The sequence below is a fragment of the Acinonyx jubatus genome, chromosome E4, assembly GCF_027475565.1.
Source record: "Acinonyx jubatus isolate Ajub_Pintada_27869175 chromosome E4, VMU_Ajub_asm_v1.0, whole genome shotgun sequence".
Taxonomy (NCBI): domain Eukaryota; kingdom Metazoa; phylum Chordata; class Mammalia; order Carnivora; family Felidae; genus Acinonyx; species Acinonyx jubatus.
Window position 1 is genome coordinate 5,822,678 of NC_069395.1, and position 7,639 is coordinate 5,830,316.

The following is a 7,639-nucleotide window of genomic DNA, read 5'->3' on the forward strand; positions in this document are numbered from 1 at the left end:
AGGCTTTGCGCCATCAGCCCAGAGCCCAACGTGGGGCTCGAACTCACAAACCGTGAGATCATGAGCTGAGCCAAAACTGAGAGTCACACGATTAACCTACTGAGCCCCCAGGTGTTCCTACGTTAAAATTCTTAAAAAACAAAAAACAAAACAAAACTTAAATAGACCCATTCCAATCTTAGCCGGCTTGACCACACCTAAAATTGCTTTCCCAAGATTCATTTTCTATAAGTCTTTTATACATTTTTTATCTCCATTTAAAGTTTGTCCTGTTTGTTCCTCTTTCTCATTTTGGAACAATTATTTTAATTAGGACAAGCTTACTCTCTTTTTCCCTTAACAAAAAGATCTCCGTCTCTCATACCTCTTCTTACCAAAAACACATACTACTTTGCTTGCTTAGAGACATTTCCCTTAATATTTCTTGTAGATTTAATTACATATATTAATTAGAATTCTTAACCCTCAGAATCCTTAATTCTTAGTGAAAACTAAGAGGTAAACAATCATGGACTGTTAGGCTAGCATTCTTTGCACTGGCAAATTTACAAACACATTTCATAATTTCTAGCATTTTCTTCCTTACTCAATGTGGCACCAACCATGTTTACTAATACACCCAGACACCTTTACTTACTCTGTAAAAGGAAGCCAAAAGTGGATAAACCTCTGTTCAGGAAGTAACGTTTCAGTAGTTTATTTAGAAATGATCTGGATAGGCAACAGATACCCATCATTTAACTTATCTTAGTACAACATTAAGATTTCAAGTTACCGAAAAGATTTTGGAAAAATTTTTTTTACATGTATTTATTTTTTAGAGACAGAGAGAGACAGAGCACAAGTGGGGGAGGGGCAGAGATAGAAGGAGATACAGAATCCGAAGCAGGCTCCAGGCTCTGAGCTGTCAGCACAGAGCCCGATGCAGGGCTTGAACTCACAAACTGTGAGATCATGACCTGAGCCGAAGTCGGACGCTTAACTGACTGAGCCACCCAGGCGCCCCTGGAAACTTTTTTTTTTAAGTTTATTTATTTATTTTGAAAGAGAGAGAGAGAGAGAGAACATGCATGGGAGGGGCAGAGAGAGAGGAAAAGAGAATCTCTAGCAGGCTCCGAAATGTCAGTGCAGAGCCCCATGTGGGGTTCAAACCCAGGAACCGTGAGATCACGATCGAACATTTAACCCACTGAGCCACCCAGGCGCCCCTAAACTTTTCCTTAATATTTGTGAAAACTTTAAAGATTTTTCATTTGCTTAGTTTCCAAATAGCCTTTCCTTTTCTTTCTTTCTTTTCTTTTCTTTTCTTTTTTTTCTGATAAGAATTGCTTTCCTAAACCTTACATTTCACAGAGCTAGCCCGGATAAGGTTTCCTAGAGAAGAGTGGGTAGAATTTTCTATATTGAAAGCACAGGGAAAGAATGCAAGTGTCTTCAAGAATGACTTCCATTCCGTAAATTAGAATTCGAGAATACCCACAAAACTTTTGAAATAAATAGAGGAAGTTTTGGAATCAGCAAAAGGGTAGGTGGGCTTTGAATTGCTCATAGAGCTGAATTCCTGTTCTTGAAAGATTCAACAAGACAAAAAGAGCTGTTTTTAATTCCTCAGAGAATTGGGTTGCAACCTGAATGACATTTAAAGGGCTGGCCCACTAGGCCAACTACATTTTCTTCAATTTGCTTCTTTATATCAGGAAAAACATCTCAACTAATTTAGAAATCAGAAGAACCTATGTTCTAGATTTACAGTTCTTTGTTGTGGAATGTTTTTCTTCTCCTCTGAGTATGTAAAGTTTCTATTGGGGGGCACCTGGGTGGCTCAGTGGGTTAAGCATCCGACTCTTGAGTTCAGCTCAGGTCATGATCTCACAGTTCGTGAGTTGGAGCCGTGCATGGACTCTGCTGACAGCAGGGATCCTGCTTGGAATTCTTCCTCTTTCTCTACCCCTGCCCCGCTCGCAGTCTCTCTGTCTCCCTCAAAATAAATACATCATCTTTAGGAAAAAAACAAAGTTTCTACTGGGCTCTGATTATCCGCTTCAAATTTAGTCAACTTCTGATCATAGAGCTACTTAAAAAATCATTTCAAATATCTTGTCCGGTTTCAGCTAGGACAAACTGTAAATGTTCCTGCAGTATTTTTTTTTATGTTTATTTATTTTGAGAGAGAGAGAGAGATAAAGAGTGAGCAGGACAGGGATAGAGAGAGAGGGAGGCAGAAAATCCCAAGCAGGCTCCCCATTGCCAGTGTGGAGCTTGACATGGGGCTCAAACTCACAAACTGTTGAGATCACGACCCAAGCCAAAATCAAGCATTGGAAGGTTAACCAACTGATCCACCTAGGCACCCCATTGTTCCTGCAATATTAAACAATCCCATGGACCTACGAGGCACCCCCAAAGAGGGTGCAAAAGGTATTAATCCTCCCAAGATCCAGAGCCATTCCCGAAGACAGCCAAAAGAAGGACTTAGACAATTCTCTGAGAGCTGGCAGCAGTTAGAAAGACTCCAGCTAGAGCCAGGGGCAACCCATGTTTCTGTCTAGCCGTATTTTGGGGGCCTCCAACCTCACAGTTGCCACATGAAGTTCTCAGGACACAAAACAAACAAGAAGGCAGTAGATGCTCCTGAGAAAGAAAGATTTGGGAAGTAATGGATACCCCCAAACCAAAGTCACAGGAGCCTGAATTTAGAAAGGAAAAGACAATGCGAAATTGTATTTTCTTCTCTTGGCCAGGCACTACAGAGATGGAAGAGAGCTGACTCGGATAAGAATTCTCACTCTTCGGGGTGCCTGGGTAGCTCCATCAGTTGAGCATCTGGCTTTTGATTTTGGCTCAGGTCATGGTCCCAGGGTCGTGGGATCAAGCCCCTGCATCTCTCTCTAAAAAAAAAAAAAAAAAAAAAAAAAAAATTCTTACTCTTGGCCAGTTTTTGCCAGTTTCCCCAAGATCCCATCTGCAGATTCTAGACTGAGAGGGATCTAAAGTCAAGGGTAGCTCCACTATCTATCTGAATTTGGAAAGGTTTTCCATTAATTAAAAAAAAAAAAAGTTTGTTTATTTTGGCAGAGAGAGAGAGAGAGAATGAGAGAGAATCCCAAGGAGGTTCTGAGCTGTCTGCACAGGGTCTGACATAGGGCTCGATCCTATGAACCATGAGATCATGACCTGAGCCAAAACCAAGAGTCAGACTCTCAACTGACTAAGCCACCCAGGTGCCCCTCCACTAATTTTTTAAAAATAGCTTAAAGAAAATTTTTTTTAATGTTTACTTACTATTTTGAGAGAGAGAGAGAGAGAGAGAGAGAGCGAGTGTGAGCAGGGCAGGGGCAGAGAGAGAGGGAGACACAGAATCGGAAGCAGGCTCCAGGCTCCGAGCTGTCAGCACAGAGCCCGACGCGGGGCTCGAACTCACAAACCCTGAGATCATGACCTGAGCCAAAGTCAGATGCTTAACCTACTGAACCACCCAGACACCCCTAATTTTAATTTTAGTTTCCCCTCGGCTATTTAAGGGAATAACTGATAGCAATTTACTGGAGAATTCCTCTGAGGGTAGATACGGGAGGTGTCCATAAGGTCACTACCTTGTCAGGCTCGTGTTTATGGCCTTATAGTCTTTTCAGAGTGGAAGGCAATTCAGATAAGGAATGAGTAGGGTGTGAATACTCGAGTGAAAAAGGGGAGTCATGCTAGTCTCACAGTCTTTTGTTTTAGATGCCTCTTATGTCCCTAACTTTTCATTGGCCTTTTGCAGTGAATCTCTCAACGAAGTTATTTTCGAATCTTGAAGACTTTTGGAAGCTTCTTCATGCCAATTAAAATAGGTAGCCCAGCACTTCCGTCGCCATGACCATGAACAGCGCAGGGGAGGCCTGCACGGACAGGAAGCACCCGTAAGATAAGTGCTTTAATCACTGGTTTGCCGAGAGGTTCCTCAACGGGGACGGCTCTGGGGACCCGCGCACCGACCTCTTCAAGCGCTACCAGCAATGTGTTCAGAAAGCGATAATGGAGAAGGAGCTTCCCATTGAAGAACTAGAATTCATAGATCACAGTTCTTCTTGACCTTGACGGTCACCTTAAAAATGGACTCCTTGAATCAGGAAGTAGAGGGCACTGGGTTTCGTCAGTTAAGGCTGTGAAAGTAGCCATCAGTGTGAATGAGGAGGTTAGGAGGGAGGAGGTTTCTTTCCTCCTGGATTTCCTCTCGCTTGTAAGACGATGAACCATCACTCTTTGCTTCGAGATGATTTCTCGCGTACTCTGGCATCTTGCAGGCACTCTTTGTGCTAAAACGGAATGATTTCTTGGGATTGTGGTTGCAGTGCTTGGTCTGGGATCAGCTCCGAATGTCCTTTGTATGGAAACACTGATAAACTTGTCAGGATGATGAAGATTGCCTGACCTCTTGAGTTTTGCTGCAAAGGACATTAGGTACATGGTACTGGGGTTATGACTCATGGAAGCAATTGGTTGGATCTCTCTTTTCCCTCAGGGAGCTGATGCTCTGAAATGGGATCCCAGCACAAGTTTTAATCAGCGCTCGGGAGCACGGCTGTATTTGTACATAATAACTGTTAAGATCGCTGGCAGACTGGGTTGGCCAACAGGAAGACCGCTTGAACAGAGTTCCCTGCCGTAAGACGAGGGGTCAGATTTCAGGTTAAGATGTGAAAGCTTGAAAAATGTTGCAGTGAAAACCATTTCAGAGCTCACAGTGTAGCTGAGGAGTTAAGATCCTTGGAGTCACTGTGGAGGAACATCCTACGTTGCAAAGATTTGTGGTTGCCAGCTTTCAACCCAGGCTGATTAATTAGGCCAACCTGTGTTATCAGAAAAGTGCCCAAATGCTGCACCTGGTTAAACGGGAGAAGAGTTTGCTTTATTTGCCTTGTAAGGTCTGTAATTATGAAGATGGAATGAACTGTAACATCTAATTTTCAGTAAATAAATAAATAAATAAATTGATTAATTAAAAAATAGGTAGCTCACTCTGTTTGAGTTGGAAACCTTACTTTTAAGTGCACTTCTTGTTTTCTTTCTTTTTTTCTTTTTTTTTTTTAATGTTTATTTACTTTTGAGAGAGAGACACACACCCAGGGGGAGCTGGGGAGGGGCAGAGAGAGAGGGAGACTCAGAATCCGAAGCAGGCTCCAGGCTCAAACCCATGAACCGTGAGATCATGACCTGAGCTGAAGTCCGACGCTTAACTGACGGAGCCACCCAGGTGCCCCCCAAGTGCACTTCTTAAATGAATGCTCTTGCCTTATTAGAATGTTTCCCGGAATAGCTGTGGTCCTTCTCGTGTGTTTTAGTAAGATTTCGCCATTATTTATAGATGTCTACAGCTTCTAGGACCGTGGTTCTCAGACATCAAAGACGCAGGTGTGCTGGCAGGCGACAATGCTTGATTCTTTGCAAATTGAGGATCCCATTTCGTTAGCCAAGGCGTGGGTCTCTCGGAGCCAAATTAATAACCGAGAGGGATGTGCCACTGGGTTGAGGGCTGTGTAGTGTTGTCCAGCAGACATCAGTGCTTGGGAATTTTCTTGGGTTAGCAGGTGACCTAGTGTTGGTCCAAACTGTTCTATGACCAAACTTCTGCTAGCATGGGAACCTTAGATTTGGGTGGTAAGTGGCTTTTAAGACCTTGACCCATGCCTACTAATTTTGTGGCTTTGGCTTCAAAGATTCTCATTAGCAATAGATCTCTTATCCTTTTTATAAAGATTATCTCCCCACCTTCACCCCCGAGAATATTTCTTTACAGTGGCAGACACTCAAATGGATTTTTTTTTAAATTTTATTTTTAAGTGATCTCTACACCCAATGGGGGACTCGAGCTTACAACCCCAAGATCAAAAGTCACATGTTCTACCCACTGAGTCAGCCAGGTGCCCCTCTAGTGAATTTCAGTGGTCTGCTTGTGTCTTCTTAGATTTTGATGTGCTGTCCACCAGAAAGGTCCACATTTTGGGTCTTTGTTTATTTCCTTAAGTCCTCCAACTCTTTATGCTGTGGACTTGCCTTGAGGCTTTGCGCGTCCCCCTAATGGCTCCCATCACACTTTTCTTTGATTGAAGAAGACCCACTATTTTCCCTTGTTGATATAATCCTCCTTAATTCAACCAGACTTGCTGTCTCAGGCTGCCTGAGCACCGTCCCTGAGACCTATCAGCACCTCCGAAAGACACTTCCCTTGGAGATGAGGTGGACTCCAAACCCAAATATGGTGGCTCACTATGTCTCACTGTGAAAAATCCGGTCTCTCACACCCTGATTTTCCTCCTGGAAGGAGTAGAACAAAGACACTTGAAGAACTCAGCGTATGAAACAGGCAGAGCTCAACTGGAAGGAAGTTTGCCGGAGATCCCAGAAAGCAGCCAAAGAGGCAGGGAATGAAAACGGCTCTGTGGAGACCTTCGCCTGCATCTAGGCACCAACCCCAGATTCTTAGTAACGGTCTTGGGCTCCCATCCTCATTGGCAAGACTGCCAAATGACAAAACTAAAACAATTAATAACAAGTTCAATGTCCTTTATTTAAGGGAAAACATTCCATGGGTTGGGGGAGTACAGGACCTCACAAGCAGTAGAGCACTCTTCCTGAGGGATTTGGGGGAACAGTGAGTTTTATAGATCACTGGAAGAGGCAACTAGGAAATGGCCTGATCAGCTGGAAGGTTGGAGATTTCCCTATAAGGCTGGCAGTTCCCTCTTTTCTAGGATATGGAAAGCTAGCCAAAGCCACGTACATAGATTGTGATTGGTGTACATGAGGTTTCCTTGACAGGTGTTTCCTGTAAGCACAGGCTGACTTAGATTTAGATTTTGTGATGTGGGCCAGGCCACTGGCAGGGGTGCTTCCATTTTGTGAGTCTCGAGATACAAATTAACTTGATAGGTTTCAAGTATTGATGTCCGATCATTGGTGTCTTGTCACCGGGGAAGAAATTCACCTGAAAATCAGATAAGGGCTGGAAATAGATTGGGGTTAGGAGCATTGAATGAAGCCAGTAGTGAAAGCCTGCAGCTGATGGGCTGAGGCTGTTGAGGTTTCTGAAAATTACGGGTGTGAGAAGAGGTGTGATGGTGTTATTTCCTTGAGTATTAAAGCTTGCTTCCTGTGAGGGCATTTGGGAAAGAGGCCCCAGGAAAGGGCCCTGAGAAGAGAATCTTATGTTCTGGGGATGAAACGGTGATGAGGATGGTGATAGAAAGCAAGAAAAGGAAACTAGCCTTCATTGGGTACCCATGATGTACCAGGCACTTGGCTAGCCCTCCAATTTTCATTTCTCTTCCAAAAGAACCTTGAATGCAGTGGTTCTCAACCCAGGGCAACTCTGCCTCTGAGAGAACATTTGTCCAAGTCTAGAGACATTTTGATTTTCACAACTAGGGTGGCCCCTGGCATCTCGCTGGTAGAGGCCAGAGGTGCTCTTAATTATTCTACAATGTATAGGACAGGCCCTCCCCGTGAGAACCGTTTGGCCCCAAATATCAAAAGCACTGAGGCTGGGAAATTCTGCTTGAAGGGTAGTCCTGATTACCTTCTTCTTCTTCTTTTAATGTTTATTTATTATTTTTGAGAGAGACAGTGCAAGCAGGGGAGGGGCAGAGAGTGAGAGGGA